Source organism: Varroa destructor, unplaced genomic scaffold, assembly GCF_002443255.2.
Source record: "Varroa destructor unplaced genomic scaffold, Vdes_3.0 BEIS01000005.1, whole genome shotgun sequence".
Taxonomy (NCBI): domain Eukaryota; kingdom Metazoa; phylum Arthropoda; class Arachnida; order Mesostigmata; family Varroidae; genus Varroa; species Varroa destructor.
This window is the reverse complement of record NW_019211458.1, coordinates 25,622,396-25,648,230: the sequence shown is the minus strand read 5'-3', so window position 1 is coordinate 25,648,230 and position 25,835 is coordinate 25,622,396. Positions and strand designations below refer to the sequence as shown.

Below are 25,835 nucleotides of genomic sequence, written 5' to 3'. Positions count from 1 at the left end.
CACTTCCTAACTACCCTTAAAATTATTGATACTAATTTTCTATTTTTTTTCTGTAAAGGGGGGTCTTAAAGCTAAACATTTCCCATACTTTCTTCGCTAAAGATGATATTTTTTTTATTTAAGCTTTTTGATTTTATTTAACGTATCCTTGACTATGTCTCGTAGTGTATTCGCCGTTTTATTTTCATTCCAGCTGTATTTAGTAGCATCTTTTGATGTTTGAACAAAAAATGATGTTTGCTTCTTCCGTTCATACGTTTTCATTATTTTTTTTTTACAGTGTTCAATTTCTACTCACGCGTCGGGTATTCATGTTAAAACACGAACCCTGAAATTTATTCTAATTGAATTTCAACGAAAATAGATAAACTTAATTTAGACCTTTACGTATTTCTGTAAGGCAACGCGTAGCACATGGGATACATGAAATTCCACTGTGAGGTACAGACAAACCTTTCTTAAGTGTCATTTGTTCCCAAAACGTGGGCAAAACGGGAATTTAGTATATATATATATATATATATATATAAAATATGAGTAGACGAATGATGGAAACTATTTTCATGGAAAATAGCAACACTGTTAACGATAGATTAAATCAAACGCTATATGTGCATTAAAGTAAAGCTCAACGTATATCCGCATACGCACCAACATAACGTTTTTTTGTCAGATCTAATAAATTCATACTAATAGGACGACTTTACGGTGTCCTTTTATTTAATAATTTCTGCATTGGTTAATTTGCAACTCTCCACTATGATTTTGCACGGCCACTATAAAACATACAGCTGCGAAGTTCACCGGCAGGTTACTAGAACATTTAATCGATTACGTGTATAAACTTAAACAAGTTTTCAATATGTTTATCGATAGATTACTATTATTATCGCTATCTATTCCACAAAGCCCCCTCCGGATGCCCTAGCTTTCGGCACCTGTACAATGCGTAGTATTGTCAATTGCCTTGTGTTTCTCGCCTTCTTCTACCGCAGACCGTTTTCGTATTGCTTTGATATTATACCGTAGCTATCTGTGCCACTGTCGATTACCTGTGCTGTTTGTAAATCTGGTATATACAGCGTAAGCACGATTCTGCATCCTGTTCTGCAAATATATACGTTCCGCTAATTATCATATGATTAGTCAAACTCTGCTAGTCGTAGTGTGGCGTTATGAGGGCAACAGACTTCTGATTCGTTTCCAAAAATACTGCTTTTGCAGCATTAGCATATGGCAGTGAGGGTCGCCGGCTACCTTCCGACTATCGAAGTAATCTTCGCTATAGTTCCCGTACGTGTAGCAGCTGAAAGATAGTACGTAACAATGAAATAGGCAATGCCCTTATATCCAAACCGTGTGCAAAATGTGCCCAACTTACAGCCGCAAATTGCCCTAGATATCGTCGACAGCTTGCCGTAATTCCGGCTGACCCCTTTAACCCTGCCTGTAGTCATGTGAATTTACTCGTTTATCCTAGACTTCTCAAACGATAAAGCTGTGCACTAGGGCGGGCCTGGACTTCGAGCCAGCAGTGTGCTCCTCTGCTAATCATCACTGTGATCGCAAGTGAACGACCAATTGCGAGTATCAAACAATATTTGCATATGATACATAAATATCTGGACGCTACACAAATACACAGACACATGGATATCCGGATGACAAAAATACACGTACATATTACTACCGTTGTTCTGCTTTCATTCTTGACTGTAACATTGCGTCTAAGCAGCATTTGCGTATACCACGTGTGGCTACGCCGTCGTGTCTCGCAAGCTTGCCTGGCGGCTACGTGTGGTCACTTTCTCGCCGGACACCCCTCTTTCCGTCGCCATTAGTCCAAGTTCCTCCTGGCCCTTCTTGTAGCTCCGGCAACGATGTGGATTACGACCTAACGCCTCTAGCCATACAAATGGTTGTCTCAGGGGGTCTACCTTTTGCGATGGCTAGCCTCCAATAGCCCTGCCCCATGCGATCATTTGACCGGTTGCTGATGTGTTCCCTGTGCTGGGTGGACTCCGAATTCCTTGCTTGGTGAGCGCGGGCTTCGTGGGTGCCGCCACCTCGTAAAGACCCAGCCGTTTGATCGGAGACTGGCAACGTAGTGGCTAGGGCTTTTATTCCTTAGCCGTGTCCGAGCCGGCAAGTGTTTAATATTTCTATTTGTGACCATAACAATAAACATTCAAATTAAACTTTGATTCATTTTCGCGCCAGGAATGACCCTTATTAAGGACCAAGTCGTTAATATTTCTATGACAGTAACGGAGATGTCAAGGGAAGCTGAATGTAGGGATTTACTAGCATGAGCACAAATGCCAGCGATCGAACAGAATATCCACAATCTTGAATATGTAAATCTCATATGGTTCAACTATTATTATTAACTTATTATTTTCTTCGTTATTAGTTCATGAAGTTTACCTAAGCAATTTTATGGACTCGACAACTTCTTCAAGTACAGGGCACACAGTTATGTAGTGCCCTGATTTCGCGGATGCCAGTCAAGCGAATTTAATCGTATTTGGTCCAAAATTTGTGCCGAATTCAGCGTACTAAGTGGGAAAATGCTAGGAAGAGTATCCTACTCTTTTTCATAACTATTTCAATAACGTATGGGGGGACAGCGTGATCTGGATAGTCAATGCGCATGTCTTTGAGTACCTTGCCACGCTAACCGTACGCAAGTAAGCATGCGGCCACCGTTGTTAGTTCAAGCCGTAGTGTTGGTAAAAAAAATTGACAGGGAACCATTACAGAGGACTACTGTTAAGGGGTATCTGCTTTACACCGTTAGAATTCGCGATACAAAGCATCAGGCTACTACGGCACTTTACACCAGTCGAACAAGATTCACTTTTTTAGACCCTTAGTGGGGAGTGATCCTCGATGCGCTACCTAAGAGCAGAGTTCCGTCGACTCGCTCATCTAGTAGGAATATCCGCAGGCACCAAAAATAAGAAGTAACTAAAGTATATCTCTATATATGCTAACTATACGATCTGACTCAATTCTTTCGACAAGTTCATAGGAGCGTGAATAGCCTGCAGTAGAGCTGTTAGTACCAAAACAGGATATAACACACTCGCTTACGATTATTACTGTTAATATAAATAATTACCACTGTTCTATTACACAGAATAAACCTAGTGGGTACTCATTAACGTTTGTCACCTGAAGTTTGCTACTTAACTTTCATTTCACGCGCGCCTAGCTCTTAGATAATCATCTTACTGACTAAAATGAAAGTTCCTCCGACTGATCACATTCTATAAGTTTGGGTTGGATTAACGCTCCGTACACATGTATCTTGGCCCTGTGCAGTTGTGGGAAAAAGGTTACATAAAAATTGCGATTCTGACAAATACAGTGAGATTGCAAAACTCATCACAGCGTCCCATTGCGCGCTGCAGAGATCGGGACCATTAGCCTGCCTATAGCGCTTCCCGAGTGCAATTCTCCTGCAGGAACAAATCTCAGTTAAGCCGACTAACAACCAGTCTCACTATGCTGCTAGGATGCCCAATGCAGGACGCGTCCCCAAGGGTCTTGTCGTTCAGTAGATGGCGTGTCACAGACTGAGAAATTTTTCGCACTGAGGTTTAAAAACAGCTCAACTTTATTCAATATGGTAAGACTAGTTGCGCTGAAAGACATGCGCGATGTTCAGGACGACATTCTTCAAGCAGCGCCGTACAATTGCACACTGCGCCTCATTATCCTACACCTTCAGAGTATGGCTGTCCTTAACGTTTCGCATTAACTGGTATAAATACCTGTGTTTCTTTTGTTAGGTATCTGGCACTTGGGTAGACAATTGATCTTATTAAATCATCGAAGTCCATAATTGCCCACACAGTGTTTTGCGCCCAGTGGCCTTTGAGAATATAATTTTGGCGTAACTTTGTGGACCTAATTCAATCTGGAAAACGTTGCAATTTCAGACTCTGCACTCTGCCTATTGAGATGCAACAAGACCAGCAAGACATAAACAACTCCTTTCAGATCTTATATTTAGAGGCCTTCCTAAATTTAGACACGTTATCGGTTGTGACTGTCAGTATCAAGTCAAGTTCATGGACACGCAAGAAGACAATGTAATTTTAGATAAATTTATAAATAAATGTTTTCGATTTGCAATTTGACAGAGATAGATAGTTTGACGCACCTAGACCTATAATAAATTTGTCAGTCCCATATATATATACGAAGCAACACATCGTAAGTCGTTGTAGTGTGAACGCCCTTATTACATAATCGAACACTTAAATTAAAACTAAGCCGACGATAAAAAATCGCTGCTGATATATTCGATTTGAGCTAAAAATCAAACTTATCGACCCACCCCAAAAGCTTATGTCTTCATTGAAATGCAACACAACTCAGGGCAACATTGATTCATCAAGCATGTTCAAGAATGGAAGAATATTCAGGAATAACTCTTCTGGCTCGTACTGCGCTCGACATATTCCATATTGTTTTGTCCAGTACGCTTAGACTCTTTAACAAACCAATAGGGATCATAGGTATCTCAGCATATATGCTAATCATCTTATGCTACCTGTATCTGTTTCGTCGATGTTTAAAGGTACCTATTCTGTTGCGCTACCCTTTTCTGAACCCTTTAGAAGAGAACAGGTTATGGAATAACAGTGTGTGTTTATAAAGCATAATGGTAAGAGCTGGTTAGTTTGTTTTTTAGCTCTACCACGGAGTCTAATAGGTTTGTCATCGGAAAATAATCGACAATTTTTGGGGAAAAGTCGATACTTTTACTTTGCTTCTTGCCTTGTTTTTTCGCTTGACTAAGATTGTGGAAATGTGATAATTAAGGTTAGTTTCGCGTTGAAAAAACGGTATACCCGCAGAGGGCAGCAGTTCGAAGGTACCACAGTGACGGCTTTATTGCTCCTTGAACACGGGACAACGGTAAGTGGGAGGGGATCCTGATATCATTACAGCCATACCGAGGGAACGTTCTGTACACGTTTTTAACAAAACGTTAAATGTTTTAAAAGCGAACTACCTTCAACTTAGGCACTGAGCACGAAGCAAACAGAGAACAGAATAGTTTATGTGAAATTTAGGGTATTCTACAATGCAGGCTTAGATATTGTTGAAGCTCTAAATCTTCAAATGATTATGAAAAAAAGTCTATGGCGTCTTCTTTTTGGCCTATATAACTACCTATATTCAATTAGCAAGATTATTTGTATTATTAGTATATTGGAGACTGTCGATTCCTGAGAGTCCAACTGTTCTGCTCTGAATGTCGCATCCGGCGAGTCCTTCGTATACGATAGAAGCGGTAGGAGAATAGTTAAGCTCAAGAACTAAGTACCTAACACTCATAACTGTACTGTGGAATAAAGATTGCTCTCACGGAATATAACTTTTGGAAAAACATCTGACCCAAAAGACCGGACAGCTCTGGACGAAGTCCGTATTCTTACTATATTCGTCTACTTGTTAGAACGACATCATCTATTGAAGATATTTCCAAGTACTTGAATCAATGCATATGAGACGCATTTTATACCGTCATTTGAGGACATCAGTAGGAAATGAACTTCAAAGTTCTTGTTTGGACAAATTGACGCAGAGGATGCAGCAAGCATCCCTTGATCGTTCAAAAAAAGCCTACTGAAATATCGAAGAAGGTTTCCATATCATAGAAGAGACAGCATAATATCAGAGGAACTCGCCAATATGTTAATATCCAACACAATGAAAATATGCCTGTGGCAAATATTCAATATGCACTCACTATTTAGGTACACCGAACTCTATATCTCGTCATCTCTAACTGGACGCCTATTTGTTTCAATTTCCATTCAACCTTCTACTGCCTCCGTCTAGGTAAAGCATGTCTTTCTTAGCGTACTCTATACAAAGACATGCGTGCGAATGCCTTCAAGTAAGACGTAAAACGCCTTCATCAGGTGGTAATCTACATCACAGTTGCTGTGGCCACATGAGATCGCCTTGAAGGGGCGCCGATTTCTGAGCAACAAGGTTACCGAATCCTATTATGGAATATAAAGAGCAAGGATGTTTTTTAATACAAGATAATATGATCACGTTACAATATAAAAAACTTAGCTCGGCTGTTCGCAAATGTTCGTACGAAAGCCGGCCACAATGAGGCAAGCAAGTACTTTTGAATTTTTATATAATAAGTTGCGCAGCCAAATTGACATACTTCACCCTATCGATTTGCTATCGAATTATATTGTTGTAAAGGTGCTATTCGGCTCTTTATTTGAAAAAAGCTCATCATTAACCATTCAGGTGTGTTAATGTCTTGCTGTCTGAATGCCCGATTCAGAGAATCTCAACACGACTATAATTCTGATCACTGATCCTTTTAGGCTTCGTTGGTTTTAGGCTTTGTTAATGGGTGTCAGAATTTTCAAGCCGTTTACAATATGCGTTTACCTTCTAACAAGGCATTCTCATCTCGTCTTCAATGACACTACAAACTTACTTGGAGATGTGCGCCTCCAACAGGCGTCCAGTGCGCCTCTTTGCAGTTCTCTATTAGATACTTACCGTTCGTTTCTAATTCATAACGAGGTAGGGTTTACGTTGAAGCCCTAGAATAATTGACAAAAATGTTCGTGTAGAGCAATCACAAGGTTCATTAACTAATCAAGGGTGTCGACACCTGTCTACAAGCAAAAAAAGTACGACAGCCCGTCAGCGAATCGTTGGTATGATTTCACACATGCGCTTTTCGACATAGCTACTTCGTCTCCAGGAAATTCTCCCTTACCGTCGTTTCGTCTCTTGATTACTTGTCCGAAGTATGGAGATTTGAAGTTCCAGTAAATTTATCATAGCGGAGGATTATCATTGATCGTATTTTTACCACGGCTTACAGAGGATACATCGCATTAGCCGCCGCAGGCCCTTCTACAGAATGTCATTCGCTGGACAAACGACAACTTCTATATGGTGACTTACTTCATCTTACAAGTTGTCCTACAGGTTAAATTATCGACTTAAAAAGAATGGCCCTCATTTAATAAGCTGTACTGTATTTGGTGTCACTCCATCTGTTTTGTAAGCTGTCAATGACGGCTTCTCCGCCGTCGACGGAGTTACGTGACGTGGGAAATCAACAAGTTACAACTGATTGTAAGCTTGGTCACGCAACGAATATCTGTCACCGAACCGTTCGGTTGAGCTCGCAGTATTCGGAAAAGCTCATTTTGATTATAGTCACAATACAGATTATGTCAAGTGCTCTATACAAATGCTAACTTTGATTCCAGTTAACACTATCGTCATACTTTTTACCTCTATGTACGCATTTTTACTGATTGCGATTTCAGATGGTTACGCTGTCCACAGGAACATACAGAGGTTTAGACGAGCATTTCGATGTTCGATTATGGTTGATGATTAACAAGAGACAATAGTATTATTGCTAGGCGAAAACTAGAGCTCTTCTGCCGTGTACTGTTTAGTTCACTAGCTATGATCCTATAGGTGTAACTTTAACTTAAGCTGCGGTGTTATTTGAGTACTTCATGATTAACTAACTGAAGCATCTGTTAGAGTGCAATATGTGGTCGTGAATGATAATAACAAAAGAAAAAAAGGTCAGCATAACTCTCACAGGTACAATATTTTTATTAATGACTTCTGATTAAATTATGCCCCCATATAAAAAAATTTGTATTATCCTTTTTAATTTCGCACTATTCTCACCACATCGATATTGAGATGCCTTTTTGACTTTACCTTTATTTAACAAAATGTCTCTTGATAATCTTGGTTTCATCTTATTTTTTTTATCTTATGCTATTTAAAATAATCAGGCCATCAGAAGTATGATATTGTAATTAATGCACGATGTATATGGTGTACTGACGGAGACACTTGATAAGAACCAGCCATCTGAAGTGATACTTCACGAGTCTTAGGTACTAGACAAAAAAAATTATAGTCAATTTTGTTGTTTCTGGGGGCGGATGAGAGAGCATTCGGACTTGGAAAGTTTGCGAGTCTCACATTAGGCAGTGTCCTAAGACACCCGTTTGCAATAAATCGACAAAGGTCGGTGACCAAAAATCGACCCTACCCGACAAAGATGCTATAATTTGTGATATAGATTTATAGTATAAAACTTTGTGTGTATACATACGTTCTATAAAAATATTTAAACCATATTCGCTTCTTAGTGATGTCAATTGAACAGAATAATGAATCGTGGTGTTTTTTTTATCAACGTTCTTTCTATAGAATAAGCATTTATATTTCAATGAATACGTTTTGTATTTTAGAGGTAATCTCAGTCTGCTGTCAACAAAGTCAGTGGAAACCGTACGTCTATGAGCTGAGGTACGAAAAGATAAATTTCATTAAAAATCAAACAAAAATCCCAGCCTTTCAAGGGGTTTTTCCATATAACATAGTCATTTCTAGCAAACCTATCCGAGGCGTATTAATCTCGAATTGCAACAAGTTTTACCGTTTATTTAGACATTTGTTTTCGTCCGGACTACATCATTTATGTTACTTTTACGACGGTTTGCACGCAGCCTTTGGTAACTGACCACGCTTGCTGCCACCAGTTCCACGAGAAATTATTTCGAGAAGCCTATTTTATTCCTTATCATTGTTACAATTATTTTTATTCATTTAGCAATTGGTGCTATCTAGCTATTTATAGAATAATCCGTTAAAGACAAATGGACATCTACGGACGGCATATTTCTTATTTGGTATCAAACGACTTGCAAGCACTTCTATCGTTATTCCAGTTGAAGTTTCACGTGGGCCGTAGCACAAATGCACTATGGAGCACCGAAAATCAACAAAATGGTCATCAGTGCTACGTCTGACACCGCAACATACATCTGGTTCCGACTTATCGATCATCGCGTACTCTTCGGTTCCAATCGATAGCCCGGTGTCACATCGATATGAAAACGGAAACATTCTAGTTGGTCGTTTCGGGCGATGACATATTTACGAAGGCGCCTTAGGAACTTGCCGTTTTTTCGGTGTCGTTACTATCCGATTCTCGATAGCCAAAATAACTTGATTAAACTATATCTTAACGCAAATCACTACGTTTTGGGCTTTTGCGACCTAGTTCCGTAATGTTTACTGTGATACTCCCTGAACACTTCGTGTAACGATTTAACGAGAAAAGGTTCAGAACGCAACATGTGCAGCCGGAGAGATCTCCATATTGGAGCTCGCTTGTCGTACCGTATCGCTATCAACGACTTTGGAGTTTATCGTCCGATAGGTGGCACCGCGCGGTACTCACGCGTAACACGGATCGCTATTTAAGTCTATGATGGTGATTGTTTGCACTTTTAGCTTCATTCATTTCCGGCTTTTTGACGCGCTTCCGTAGTCGAATGTAGACAGAGTTTACGGTATCTAGGTGATTTGGCAAAAAAAGAGCAACGGTCACACACGTTTAATACGCGTTTAGCTCTTACGTATGAACGTTTTGTAAGAATTTGTCAACGACTTTTATGTTGTGTAATTCAAAATACTGCAAAAGCTGCGCCTGTCTACGTTGTCCAGGCGCCGACAAAGGACCGATAAAAGTCATCTTAATACACTTGCGCATTAGTACTCATCGTCCCCTCAAGTAAACAATGTATAATGAATGTTAATTGAAGACTAAATCTAGGATTTGCTTGGCCACTTACGTGTCACAGAGTTCGTGTTAAAAAAATCTTTTTATCACGGTTAAAAGACAGAATGATTCTTAACTTCCTTGTGTCAGCCCTGCGCGCCCTTCACATGATCAGTTCTCGCTACGATTGTTTTAGGCTTAGTATAGTTATTCGAGATAAACCTCTTGTAGGTTCGTGATTAAGGTTTTTCCAGTCTTCGTTTTTCTTTCTTGGCGAGTCGACTAACGTCGGCAATTTTTTCGTCCATGTTTACGATTGTTTTCTTGCCTTTCTTATCCGTCTGTGGCGCTGCCAATCGAATGCAATCGCTACCCTTGAGAGTGCCGACCGAATTCGCGCGTTGAGTGAACGGTTACCTTAACATCCTCTAGCTGCAACTCGTAACTCTGCTCTTGAAGGTTTCTTTTGCCAGCGTCATGCAGTGATGAAGCAAGAAAGCTATGGCGCGTCGTCCAAGATGTACGCAAATTCATGACGGGCGAACATGCTTTCTTAATGAGAGGGGCCCGGACGCGATGCAGTCGTTCGAAACTCTTCACTACAAGGCCCTCCCAACAATACGTTAGAATCGGTGAGCTCAAACCTTTACAGCTACCTTGCGCGCGAACAGGCTGGGAGCGAGTAGACGATGATGCAAACTACACGAAAAGGTGAAGTTTCTGCCCCTGTCGAAGAGCAGCAATCCGGAGTACGGCAATCGTTATACTGTTTTTTTTCTGAATTTCATCGTTCTCATCATGGTCAGATCTACCGTCAATCCCTACTTTATCTCCGGTGTAGAATCGGGACAAAACTGGCTGTTCCTAAACGGATGTTTTTAATATCAACCGCCTTGTTTAACTAGAAAATCACTTCAGCAAGATGAGAAATAAAAGTTGAGTTAAGTTGTTTCGCGGATTAAAATCCGTCATCCGTAAGAAACGAAAGTTCAGCTACTCTGACACTGATAACTATTCTATTATACTGTCGAATTATTGTGGAAAAGTTGGATACGTTTAAAGCGAAACCCACCGAGGCCAGCGTAGGCATAACCACATCTGTGGGCGCTTAGTTGAGGGCTGCCTTGAAAGGGACGGACACCACGTACAGTAAATAGTGCGGCGAGGCCAATGTTCCCTTCAGGCGAGCGTCCTGCGCGCCTTTTCTGTGGAGCGTTCCCTCTAGAAACCATGTTGTCCCACTGGGACTGCATGTAAGCTTTTAAAATAAATATTGAATTTCTTAGACAGCACGCAAAAGATCAAATTGATTTTTGCGATTTCCCATCTATGATAACGTCGCGACTGAACCTTGCTTCTACTTGGATATCACTGTGCAGTGGTGTATTACGACTCGGCTGGCACTATATCCGTATTTAAACATTTATTAAATAGCATCATTCGCTACGATGTCAGAACGCAGGCGCTCTCGAGATACTAGTTCCATAGGCTCCCGAGACGTCGTATAACTCTATCACACTGTAAAATGGTACTAGACAATGCTGTGCTGGGTTGGGGTTGACTATTCCTACGCCGTGGCATTGCGCCAGGTATCGTAGCCCGCGACGCCAATATTTTTTGAGAAATGATTGATAAGAAAGGGCGGTCGAGTCGCCGAGCTGCCGAACTACATTAGCCGCATGTATGGCTGATGTTCTACATCAACTAGACGGGCCTACGTTTGTCGCTGCGAAACGCAGTTTTTCGATAGATTGTGTTGAACACGGCGGCTGACGGTGCCACACGGGCCGGATTTCCCTGGAAGTTTGAAATTTATCTGGGTGAGGTGGCAAGCATAGTTAAATTACGGCATGTATTTTCTGCCAGAACAGAACCGCTATACGCTAGACTGGAGAATGGACTAGGCTTAATGCTGTGTGTGTTCATCGGAAAAGTTACCCTAAGAACTTTCTGGGACTGTTCATGGAGTTTATTCACATCAAGTTAATAATGCAAAAGGCCAGGTCTCTGTAGGCGAGCCTTTGTTTCTAGGAACTAGCGGATGAAAAGTCGAGAATTGACGAGGCCCTTAATGTGCACTCGAACTGAACTTTCACGCGTGATTTAGATAATTATAAATAACGAGTTTCAAAGTAAGTAATAAACTACCTGCCCCTTCTCCAAATGATAAAGGGTTGAATACTGATTGAAATCAAATCATTAGCTTAACTTCAATTGATATTGGAATACAGGGCGGGGCTCATGTGTATAAATCAATTGCATACTCGTGACAATTATCAGTACCCGTGTATAGATGAAGCTGCTGTTTGCGAAGGTGGACCTAAACATAAAATTGATTGTTGATTCAGGCTGCATAAATTATAACTGAAATAGCTATTGAGATTTTTACGAGGTATTGGATAACCGCGTAGTAAAAGAGAAAGTATTAGTGATTTCTGTCATTAGGTGCCTTTACCTAAAAAGTCATTTAAATTTTCCACTTTTGACACGCATTGATTGACGGCTGTGCTACGGTTTGCCGCTATTATACTCTCAGGATTCAGAGTGCACGTTCGTCCTAGCAAGTACTACGTTCGCTCCCCTTCTTTGAATGTCACGTCTTACCAATACACTTCATAGACTTAGTTAGACCCAGGGATCAGTGTGTGCTAATCTTGACATGCTATATGACGAAGGACGCGTTTGCGGACTATCACGTCCATGCTTCAGTATACTGAACTAATAAAATTTTAACAATGAATGCAGACCTTTGTTACGTCCCATGGAGGTCGTTTTTCAGCGCAGTCGCTTTCATTGTACTTAAGCGAACATTTCACACAGCTTTTATTTATGCATTGTTCTATCATAACCACGATCCATACTAGTGGGTCACTGCCAAGACTGTTTTTTCCACGAATGATAGTCTGTCAGGCAAATATCCCTCTCGTCACTAGTCCGTTTAAAATCCTTTCTTCATCGACGAATAGCCTCTGCTGGCACCTTTGCGCTATATATGTGGCCATGACCAACAATAGCTGTACCTGTAAAGGCAACAAAAATGGAGCCTAAGCTACTATGTAATTTATAGATAATATTATTTTATTCTATTTATTTCGCATATATTGTAGCTTGATTTAAAATTGGATCACAGCTTCTAAATACCGTGACCTTTTCAAGTGACAGGCTTACGATTGCCCTCAATCAACAGCTCTACACAACAACACAGTAAGCACTGCACAATGTATATCTGACTCCTGCGCATTTATTTTTGCTAACATACCCTCATATTTCTCGTACTCGACAGATACCTTTTTCATTGGCCTTATTGAATTAAATTACTCTCTATTAGTAAACGTCTTTGTAATGAAATTCTGTGCATGGTCATTACAAAATACCACCATTTTCATGGAGGCTGCAGTCAGGCGAGCCAGCTGGCTCCTTCAACCGCTCATTGGGAACGAAGAGCTACCTGACATTACTTCTTGCAGAATGCAGAATTTTATGTGATAAATAGGAGGTTTTCTATTTGTCAAAAGACTATTAAATATACTCTTTATTCAAGTGAGGCTCAGCGTTTGCAAACGACATTTGCAGTAAAAGCTGTAAACTTTTCTGTTAAAATTTAACTCTGTGTTCTAAACCCTTTTATAACGCATTATTCGTCTTGCCTTATTTTATTAATTGCCTCCTTTAACTTGACGTCCGGTACCATCTACTGAGCCTTTTGCAAAATGGGATACGCCTACGTCCGGTTTCAAACCCAGTCCGCTATGTGCCCCTTACCATTGCAATATGTTGTCCTTTATTTATCTTAAGGGTCAACAAAACATTGGGCCATTTGGTTATTTTGCAGCAAGCGTACATTGCTATTCGTACGTGATTCTAATCAATTTTCAGGATCGTAGGTCTGCTCCTAAAGACTTCCGACGTTTCTTCCATTGAGCTCCCCCGTCGGATAAATTCTCATGTGCGCGTTTAACCTACTCTGCTTGAGTTTTTGCCGATCGGGTATACTTTCAAAAAGATTACAGAAAAAATAATAGCTTTTAGCCTTTTTGCCCAAAGATCCTACCGTATTTTTGTTCGTTTTACGCGAACTTTAAATGGAAAGGGAGCTTACAAGCTTATTGTGAGGCTATCAATGAATATGAAAAGCCAGATTTGTAACACATCATTTTTATGCTGGGACGCTTTAGAAAAACGAGCGACATATGCATGCATGTTGTTAACCGAAAAATAATTGTCTCTTATTAATGCTATGCCAATCGAATGCGTTGTGGGAAGCCAACGGTTATAACTGAAGTCAGGGCCTCGATTTTGTGCCTTGGTAACGCAAAGGCCACAATATTACATTCTCAACCGTAAAGGTCCGACTTTTAGCTTAGGATCAGTGAGATTTGTACATCGTTTAAATTTTACCTTGATTATTTTGACCCAAAGAAATAAATTGACCCGATAGAGCCGTAGGCGTTATGGTCTATATTGAGCGTATTGAGGTACTATGTGTCTTGGTCTGGACGGCCGGTAGTCAACGAATAGCTTTTTATATATTAGATGAGTGTGATAATACCAATGTAAACTTCACATGCTCTATTCTTTATTGTTGGCTTGATTCTTAATTTTGGCGTATGAAGTTCAAATGCTTATATAATTCCAACCCTTTAAGCAAACGACGAGTTTTTGGCTTGAGCTCAAAGGCCTTACACATACACGGAATAAATTCGCGAAATTGTTTATCGTATATTACGAGCCTCAATTTACGATTCGGCCTTTGTTGCCAAATCCAATGTTATACAGTGTTTGAATTCTGTATAAGTTATTGTAACTCAAAGGCACACTTCTTGATAAACTATTATATATATATATATATATATATATATATATATATATATATATATATATAAAACTATCACTATTACGAGAATATGTATCACTCTTTACAGTCGGAACGCACCTGCTCTAAAACCCAACTTTTTTTTCGATCCAATGCGGGGACACTCGCAAATACATGAAAGCAGGACGAAGGAGTTACGCGGCAGTTGTTGGTTAGGCAAAAGGAACAAAAGAAGAATAGAGGAAAAAGTACGGATCCTTCCCAGATCTCCTGTTATAGGCGGCACCGTGGAACGGCAACGCGGAGACGAAAAGGCTGAAGCTTATTGGTTGAGGAAGTTGATCGGAAATTCCAGACAGTCCAGCTTTTCAGCATACCTTCTTTAGCCGTCTCTTCTTCAAAAGCCTTCTAAACGTCCCACAGTTCCCCCCTCAAAAATGTAAGTACTCACTAAACGAAGGGGATGGGTTAACAACAATGACAACAACAACAGCAGCTTCGAAGGATTCCAGCCGTTTTACTCCTCCGTTCCCTCGCTTTACGCTCTAGCTCTGCGCTCGCTACCAGGTCCTGCCCCGCTGCTTCTTTGTCATCCCACTCGCTTCGTGAGGTGCTTCACTTAATCTCGTATTGGGCTGAGGACTTCCTCGTTCGACGGCCCGCGACTTCCTGGTATTCTGCCTTGCATGGCTCTGCCCGGTATTGATCTGCTTTCTAGAACTTCTCGAACGCTTAAATCTCTCTAGATAGTTGTAGCAATGCCCTTGTATACGTACGTGGATGAGTAAAGGCGGGCTGGCTTGGTGGCGTCTTTGAGTCAGCGCGAGGAGATGGGGGCCTGAGGATCTGAGGGGATATTATTTCAAGACTTTGAAAATCTGGGTGCATGCTTGTGTACAGCTGGAGGTGAGTGGTTCAGGCCTCAATTGCTCCTGTAAACGCAGTCTTAAAAGAAAGTGGCGAGGTGAAGGCGAACCTGTGCCGAAAGCTCTTCTGGTGTTGTTTGTTTGCGTCGCTTATGTCCAATGTCGATCGCTGCATCTGTTTTCATTCGTAGTACTGACGATGGGGCAGGCCTGCTGTTTGTGACTAGGGCAAAGAGCCAAGATATAAAAATTGTTTCTTTCTCCGCTACTGCTTTACGCGAACGCTCACAGGAGAGCAACGAGGGAGCACAGTCGGGGAAGCTCAAAGGTCTGAAGGCTATCGATCTCTGGCTAATCGAACTCCAGCGCTTCGGTTGCAATCGCAAGCGAACCAGCAGACGCGGAACGGACTGGAGAAGGCACTAAGTGGACTGATCGTCAAACTATCGAGCAAGATACCGTATGGGACCTTATTTTAAGACTGTAACGCCATGCACGATCCTTGTTAACCTAGAAAAAGAGACGCTCAGAAAAAAAGAAACAATAAGGTTCTTTTTTTCATTCAGCTATGCTGAAGTATGTTTTACGGCGGTTTTAGAAGATGGAACTGTAAACAACTTCATTGGAAATACACACATATCCACACATAGTAATATACTAATATGGTCGAACACAGCTGATTGAATGGGCCGTTGACAAACAAGTTCAGTCCAGTAGGTAGAGTTAGCAAATTTTCCACTGTCCCACCACCATAAACATTACAGCGAGACGCTCTAAGACACAGACCAAAAAAAAAAAAGCAACAACTTTTCGCTGGCTGTTGGAAATGATTCCAAAATCCAGTAAAGGGCTGCGCGCGGCGTTGCACGATGCAAAAGTTGACATCGCCGATAGTACGTTTCCTAATTAACAAGGATGGGCTTGTTCCTTTTCATGTTCCGACCTTCTGCCGTTGTGCCTCAATGTGGCTAATATGGGCTTTCGACATACAATTCTGTAGACAAATAACAGAGGGGGATCTAAAGTTTTCTTTCCAGTAATAAACGTAGCACAATATAAGATCAATATGTCAAGTTTTCGAGCCGGTGCTGTTACTTACCGTCGCTTCAAAAGGCTGACGCCCAGACGTAAGGAAATGTGTTTGTGCTAGACTTCGAACCTAGACCACCTCACTTGTCCTTGAGTTCTAAAGGCAAACACATTATGATTGCATTGTTATGGTTATATAACGTAATACGGAACTTTTATCTTATTTAAAAAGAATCTCAGTAGATAGCATATGCGTATGGTTATCTTATCTGATCAGATTCCCTTAGGTAAATTGATGTACAGACAGGAACTCCATGCGTCAACTGATAGTGGTCAATATGCCTAACCAACAAAATTATTAGGGTCTAGGTTCATAATGGCAGTAAACAACGATCGTACCTATTCTCGAGGTGAATATAAAAATTGACACACATATTTTGTTAATTGTAAGGGAAGATTTTCCTATAACATTTATTGTATTATATATATATTATTATACTAAACAAAGCTTCATCACAGGCCTCTGTCAACTGATGTTTAAATAATTTAAATACCTGATTTTGTGCTATGTATCAGTTGGTTTAAAGCTCGGCGTGCGCATTCATACCATTGAGAAAGTGCCCAAAGGAACGTTCGTTGAAATTTAGCTGTCCCGCATATACTAGGAGCTCTGCGTCAAACTTGCCTCGAAGAAAACGTATTCACAGAGCTCTATTTCATTAATAATAAATGAAGACTATTCATTGGCAGACCAGGTGAAAATGAAATTGTGCTAGAAAACTAATAGAATTTCATCTCATGTTGTCTGGATACGTTACTTTACCAACAAAACGGCCCCCCTATTTGCAACCAGCCCCATCGTGAGTAGAATCTAGAACAGCACTAGAATAAAGTCAAATCCTTCTTTACCAATCAATTTCGCATTCTTGCACTTTGTTAAATGTCTTCTCAGCATTAACCTTAGCAGTAGGTACTGTCGCTTTTTCAAAAGTGCCCCTAAATCAGCCGGGATTTTGTGAGCTATCTGCTTAATTGAAACTAAACAGTCTATCATATGGTTAAATGCGTATGGTCATATCAGCGCACCAGAGTTACAGAATCGCATATATAATGTGATGTAAACGGCTCTTCTGCTCGGCCCTTCCGTTCGTACTGCTTCGCCTGTTGGGCCTGCTTTCGAGTATTCGTGGCCAGCTTCTTCTACCAAAGGCAGCGGTAGCAGCTGCAGTAACACGAGCGTTCTGCCGCGTATGAAGGACGAAACGTATCATTGCTACTGTTTGGTAAAGGCATTGATAAATTACACTGCCCTTGTGAACAGCAGTGAATTCCTTGCTCTACCAGACGGGCCTGTAACGTCCCGGTTGGTAGCCGAGGTAAGGCCTTCGTTTAGGAGGAAATGTTTTTCTCTCATGCCAGTAGAAGCTTTTACCTTTTAAACAGACTCCAGATCTACCTGTCTGTGAGGGACGATGGACAATTGCTGCAGTTTTCGTATCCGATACCGTGGCTTTCGTGCGCGGGTAACCGGTCGCGGAGCTTTTCGACCTGTTGGCTACTTTGAATATCCTGAGCGCAAGTGTTTAGACCTCTGAACAAACGCACTCCTTTCGTATAGATTTACGATGCCGCGTGGAGACCAATTGCGTCGCACATAGTTTTCAATCGGTGCCGGATTGGGAATCGTGGTTCATGCTTAGGACGCATGAGCCCCAACGCTGGCAAATGTGCTTACAAGATGATCCTACAAACACAATCTACCGTTACCTAGGGTCACCTGACGAATTATACAGGTGCGGAAATGTACGTATCTAAATGAATTACCGCTCACCTATTAAAAGCGACTTGGTCATATGCGGTAGCAGACAGAATTTTCGCTAATAAATTCGTTTGATCTTATTAGATAACGTCATTTTGTAGCATGGTTGCTCTAGGCGCAGAGTATAGGCTTGATTTCTTATTCGTCACATGGTTACGTTGAAGGTATGGTGGAACCTAAATGAACCGCTTACACTGCGTAATAGCAAACTGGTTGCTTGTTAGTTGGTGACGCACCAAAGGCACTTTTGTGTGTGGATGTTGCATCTAATCTTGTAGCTAAAAAGGTGATCATTGTCAGATGATTTGCTCAGTATAGAAAAATTATCACCATTAAAACGATCTGATTCACCAATCCATTGTATATACACCAATGCCTGTCGGATACAAATGTTCTCATTTAGCCGTTGCGAGATATTTCACTCGAAATTCGTGCGAAGATATGGGTTAGCATAGTTTGTTATAATTTCTTTCATTCTATCATTCTAAGTGAGACGAAGGAGCGCATTTTAGGAATAGTACCGTCGAGCTGCAGGGTAGCGAAAAACATAAAATGTCTTCTTATCTACCTAAAAATCATCTTATATGGATCTTTTCCACTTCTCCACATTGTTTCAGTATTCCTCTTTTGGTCAGGCGATTTGCGGTATAACAATGCTGGTTTTGTACGCTATTGCTGTTACATTATACTGCATAGTTTCGAGGGCGGAAAGCGCCTCTGTTATACCTATCGGGCGGCATTGGTTGGTACGGCCAAAAGATTGCTTCCAATTTAGCTGTACGGTTTTCCCCTTACGCCCATAGCTCATATCCAACTCCCTAGGAAATGTAACAGGTGTACAATTTGTTGCCGAATGACGTCTCCCCACTGGGTCACCAGTTAAAATGTTTACGTCACTAACTGGTCATGGTACGGGGTCACCAACTGCATTGATCGACGACTAAAATGTGTTCATCACGGCAAAACATCACTATGCCAGCATTTCTTCCTCAGGCTCGGTAGCCTCCTCTTGGTTATCGTAGCATCCGCAGCCATTCGTATTTGCTTCTCGGAAGCAACTGAACGGCCACGAGCTTAGTCGTACCGTTACCTCGAAGCCTCACTTGCGAAAGTATCGCTCGCTACATTTGATAAACGCGATCATTTTTTAATGAAAAAGACCATAAATTGTACTTTTCACGCTGAAGAAAGTTTTCCTCCGCGCTCTGCATTTTATTTGTTCTCTTTTGTTTAACGTGATGACTTTGCTAACAAAAGTGCTTGTACCATTATTGGAAGGCATTAGGGGACTTCGTACGCCACTGTTCTGTTGACACTTCAACGGTGGCGGAACCATTTAGCTCATACAATAGACACAACGGATCCTACGGCAATGTCGTACTACAATTTGCGAATATGTTTTTAATAATGAGGAATACACACACATACGAGTTAGACAAAAACATCACAGTTGTATGTGTGTTGAATGCCTTTTTGGCAGAAATTTTTGATGATCAAAACAGGCTTTTTTTTAAAATGGGCAGACGACCTGCGCTTCATATTCTATGTGTACACGACCATATCTTTCGGACGTGTCTTTATAGTTCAATAACAGGTCAACTCGTAGCTAATAACATACAGAAAAACGAGAGAAACATGCCGTCACCACCCACTATGAATATCGTATACATAGACAAATAAGTAATTTCAATTAAAATAGACGAAATACAAAATGGTAACATTTGAACGACGAAAATTCGTTTAAACTGAGAGATGTTTACATACAAAAATGGCGACACGGATAGAGGCGCCCTGTTGGACACCGAGCACATAGCTAATTCATACAAAATAATCTTTGAAGCATTTCATGCTGTAAGCTATTTTTATACGATGTATGCATAAATTAATGCAAAGAAGCTATTTGACGCATGGGCGTACTGACAATACGTGGGAAGATCATATCAAAATATCAGAGCAAGGAATTGATATAACAGATCTGAATGATAAAAGATCGTCTGGTTCCTATTGAGATGTTTAATCAATGTTAGGTCACATTTGTAGTTTTGACATGTTTTAATATAAAAAAAATTTGAGTTCTGTAAAAATGCAGGTACATCGTTCAGTAATAGAAGGAGAGGACGATTGCAACCCGGCATGATATCAGCCAATGAACCTTATATAACCGGTAATCTTGGACATAGAGGGCATAGAACCAAGACGTATCTATTTACCTCAAAAATAATATGTATATATTTAATGATAATAAAATGTAACCAAACTGGTGCCCCTCATTCAGTTTTAAATGTTTGCCTCTCCTCACTCAGACGTGTCAATGTCTGTTATAGGTCACTAAGTTTGTTACAATGAATTTCTTGTATGTGACAAGTTGGATGTGAAAGACATTTAATCAATTTGCCTGCACGCCTTTGTAGCGGATGGCTGAACAGATTATGAATTCTGATGCAACACAGGGCCTCCCAGTCGATTTTCTTGCGTCAATTTTTTCCAGTCCAGGTTTTGATGGAACTCGACAGTTGTGTTCATTTACGGGATCTGCACAATCCATAGCTGTTGACAGGATTGCTATCCTACGATTACTCTGATGGAACTCCTGTAGGTTCCGGGGGTCTGTTGACTCTATAGAGAGTCACTAAGGAAGAGGGAACGCGCGAGAGAGCCTTGCTGAGTACGGTGCCTGGATGGATCACAGATATCCGATTCCACGGAGAACGAGTTCGAGAACGAGGAGGACTTCAAGCAATAGACGGCCTCAGGCCTTCTTTTTCGACAGACCGAGGGAAACAAGCTTCTGGGGTGTGGGGGACGCTAGGGAATCTGGTTATAATCAATACCCTAAGCGTTCAAGGCTTCGACCCTTCCACGGAGGGATGACCTGATTTCAGCACGAATGAGCGGATTAAAGCATCTTAGCCTAGCTAGGGGACGGAAAAGAGACTGCGCCTTCCTTGTTTCTCCATACTCAAAGCTGCAGGCTACCCGTCCTGCGAGGGCTAGAGGCGATGTCTTTTTACCAATGACGTCAGTGCTCTGGTTTCCTGCATTCCGGTAACACGAGGAGGTAACCTCAACGATTTTAGCAACAACATAATCGATAGCTTGTGCGACAAAGTCAATCTGTTTGCATCGTTACTTTTAGCTAACAGCGGGTACCAGTCAAAGCCTGCTCCGCTTCGACGTGTTCGTATTGCCAACTGACGTACGCGGAAATCCTAAATATTGAGAAGGAGCCCAACGATCCGCCATCGATCACGCTTTAGCGTGATTTACCTCGGCTCTATGGTGGTAGTTATGGCACGTATATCTTTCTATACTGTTACCGAAAGCTTAGCTTGCTTTACGTACGGAACGAGAAAACGTCCGGGTAGAACACGTGTCCTGAACGTTAGCCTGCCTCTAGCATCGACGGCATTTGTTTTCACTTACGATTTCAGACCCATATTTTTTTAAGCGCCCAATATATCATCCTAAGAGGGTGGGGTAGGTCATTATCTATCTATGGCAAAACCAAGCAATGACTGACTTCTCAAGCATCCGGTGAAGACTTCTAGCACATTAATTCGGATTTTTTATCACATTAGAAGCATTTCGGCGATCAAAAATTCCGACATCTTCGAAGATTCATAGTTATATCTAGTCTTAATTGTAAGCAATGTATATATTAAATTTCTTAGCTGGCGAACGGCGGCATTGGGGGTTGCCTGCTAGTGTATCTGACGCAGCTCTGAGAACCACTATTTCAAATATATAGATTTCTCAGACCGAACTGAATTTGTTTGCTTATTTGGCTGCTTCATTTATCCGGTTCAAACGCATTTTACAAAGTCTTGACGTCTTTCGTCGTTTACTTACGAGCCGCTGGACGCGGGACTGCGTATCGTGTGCGACCCAGTTCCATAAAGAACTTTCGAAATTAACTACATATATGAGACTTTGTATAATCGCTTTAGATATAAACCGCCTATAAGCGATAATGCACTTTTCTAACTACTTGCATATCTAAGTAAATCAACGCACACAATTTAATTATTTATTTTATACTCAGCTTTTTAGTTCTCGTCAATTTCGTAACAACGAAAAAACATTTAACAAAATGTTTTTTTTTTTCAAATTGACCTTCTCACTACCTTTTCGGTAGAAACTAATTAAAATATCACTGTGAGTGATTTTATGCAAAACTATGCCCCACACAACGATCGTAACTTGCAGTACGTCGTTTCCAGCTATCGAGCTTCACGCGTTTAAAGATATTGATTTCGGCTAACAGCCATCTTCAAGATACATCGATTGACAGGTGCACGATTATAAGAAAAGCAAAATGAAAGCTTCTTTTTGGTAAGGCAAAGAAAAGCTCACCATTCTACAAATGGAGGCAATCCGCAGAAAACGAAAAGCGAAAAATGACGGTTTTTTCTGTATGCTTCCATCATCGCAGGCTAAGGAGCAACGAATTGCGTAAGAAATCTCAGCTTACGAATCTATCTAGCTCCTAGCTACCAGCAATGCTGGTTGCGTGGCACGGGCATTGGAAAAGTACGTGGCCGTTATTGCGCTCGGAGCTGCTAAACTTCGTCGAACTCTACAGGAGGCAGATTCGTTTGACATAGAACGGTTTGGTACTCTCGCAGCAACGCTATTCACCGGCCCTCCGACGCTTGCCGATCTCAGATCGTCGAAATCATTTAATTTATTTGCAGTGATTTACCGACTGCAATTTCTCTTTTTGCTTTCTTCTGTCATATGGGTTTTCCTTTCCTTGAATGTCTAGCAGACAAGCGTAGATCCATTATTAAAAAAAAGGCCTGAACATTGAAAAGAAGGTTGGATAAGAGCTAAATCGTGAAGAAATCTGCCCGGAAAGAAAGGCTGTTTTAAGATGCCGTCAAGCTGTGTGTATTAGTCCAGGATGCTTTCGGAATAATCTGCTATAGGTTAGCCAGATTGGCCTCCGATAGGTTTCATTTGAACTCTCGATGAATCAGTCCGAATGCAACCGATCGGGTCTCAAATCCTTCAAATGCTTTACTCGTTTCTAGACTTAGTGAAATTAAAAGCAAAGCTTAGTCTCTTTTTTTGGGAAAGATTCTTTGATAATATTAATACCATGAAGGAGCCATCACTCGGTCACGTAAGCAGTATCAAATAATAATTCTGATGCTAGATACTGATATTCTGCTTTTTATTTCTTTAGATGCCGCAATTATAAAATTACTGTATATCCTACCAAACTGCAGCTGCTCCATATGCTTTAAAAGATTGAAAAAACATAAAAAGTAGTTACTCTGAACGTGTGACCGCAACCCGAACGCTTCCATTGGTTCCAATTTCATTGACTACACGTTAATTGGTAATTAAACCATCTCAAATGTGGACGATGTACGATTTGTGGGTATACGTTTATTACAAGACCCATGTAGATATATCAAATGTGCCATTTAACAGAGACCATCCTTCAACGCGCTATACGTGTACAATACACGAGCAAAAAAATAATCATTTGGCGTGATGCAGACGCAAAAAATTCCATTTTCGTGTCTAGATGGGTGATGGAAAAAGTGAAAAATGGTACAGTCCTTGATGAGGGTCTCTTCACGTTTCTTCCTTTTCTAGGAAAAGGATTTGTCACACTAGAGACCCCGTGACAGATGTCTCGACAAAAGGGTCTATACACGTAACTATACGCTGTACGGATCCAGGAAACATCAAATGCAACCGTGTCACGGACGCAATACAACTCAATATGCAAAACGTGCACGACATGAACACGTGCTTTTATAAAAGGAGGCAAGCAATGAAAAAAAAATAGGCAGCCGGAAATGTTATACTTACAGGAGTTGGCCATACGACTTGCGAGAGTGAAATACGTATTATTACGCCATACGTCCATTGGAATTGTCCATTTGATGTCCTGATGGAATTTTTGCCTCGTTTTATATCAAACTACAAATACACATACAAAATCATACTAAGGAAATAGAAACGACTACTTATGACTTCGCGCGAATTAATTAATATGATTCTTAAAAGTGTGATTTCTAGGCTATTACGATAGCTTAGGGATGGTTTAATAAATAAACAGATCTGCTTAAAAGAAACGCCTAGATTTGAGGGACATATACATTCGGCCTTGCTCACTAGAATAATATTGTCGGTTTCGCCCATTAATCAAGTTTTCAAAAATATTTTTTCTAATGCGTTAAAAATATTTCCAAATAATAGGAGGGTAATGTAATTGACAACGAAGACAGGTTTTTACCATGACACACCATGAGTCTTGTCTGGTAAGACAACAGTAATGAACTAGAGAAGCTACATTATAAGCCCAGTATTCAATGCTTAGTGACATCAATGCTTTCTGGCCTTTTGATCCGTCCATATCTACCGAGCGACGACTAAAAGCGGTCCTGTGGACCTCTCCAGGTATGGATTATGTTTGGTGTACGGATTGTGCGGCTTGGAAGTGCTACATAAATACTATGCAATATTTTGTTTGTTTGTGAATATCGAATAAAGGGAGTACTACTTTAAGCACAACGCCCATGCGTCTCACTTACCCAGCTAACGTTTCATCGAAGTGAAACCCTTCGTAAATCTCTACTAATCTATTTCTATCAATCGGCCTTTCTTCCGCAACTCAACCTCACGCTGGCGACAGTCGAGGTCTACGAAAAGCGTCACCAGAATAAGACTCTGTATTCGTTACCCATGGAACGCAATTCAGTAGCGTAAAGTCCTTTCGCTTTTTGTGTGCATGAGGATATTTCGATGGAACACAATCAGATCCTTCGAAATGTCTGCGGTAGTGAACCCTTTAACAAAGCTGAAGGATACACAGTAGGAGCAGTCAGCTTTGTCAAATCCAAAACCAAAAAACGTCTCAAATATAAAATTACCTTCAATATGATGCCATTTACTCGGTGCCATCCGATACGAACGTATCGTACATAGAATTTCAAGGATGTCCTTATTTATACATAATCGATGACTTCACATTAACGGTCTATCTCAATTCAGACAGAGAACGTTCTGCGTACATTTTAGTACAATAGTTTCCTATTGGCAGTTTAGCAATCTAACAAAAATCCATAATTGAAATAATAAGCCGAGAACGCATTCCATGTAATTGCGGCTCGAAATCGAGAGTACTTATTTGTTTTCTGTAAGAAGGAAGTTACCCATGTCTTATTTCGTAATTAATATCCCTCGTAACATTTTCTAGCTATGATTTTTATACTAGTTTTTTAACTTCAGATACAAATTTAAACTACAGATACAGATGCAGAGGGCCTATAGGTATCCGTATTTGCACATACGCTAGGAAAGGCATGTCCAATGAGTATCTAAATCATTATCTTTATTCCAGGTAATGGTGACGCGTTTGCCCACTAAATTTAGGGACACATGGTAATCTACGTGCGAATCTAAGTGCGATGGCACTTCTTTTTTCATTAACTCGGAACGCCATATTTGGCGTAGATCAAAGAACTGGAACAGGCTTGTAACTCTAGCCAAATCGCGTGTTTTGCCTAAATAATTTTCTTTAAAATATTAGGTTCCTGCTTCCCGTTTGACCGGTATTTATTACTGGATATATAGCGGTCGTCTGCTTTATTTAATTATTTTTTTTTATCTTCAAAAAAGCGTGTAATTGGCGAGAGATTGTACATTTTCATTGGCACCTTTCACTACTAAACTATCTGA

The 25,835-nt window shown here is 40.7% G+C and overlaps 1 long non-coding RNA gene across 1 annotated transcript in view; it reads right to left on the bottom strand.

Moving 5' to 3' along the window:
* LOC147755471 (uncharacterized) overlaps positions 1–25,835 on the bottom strand; it is a 45,622-nt gene that overhangs the window by 5,583 nt on the left and 14,204 nt on the right. The window lies entirely within an intron of this gene.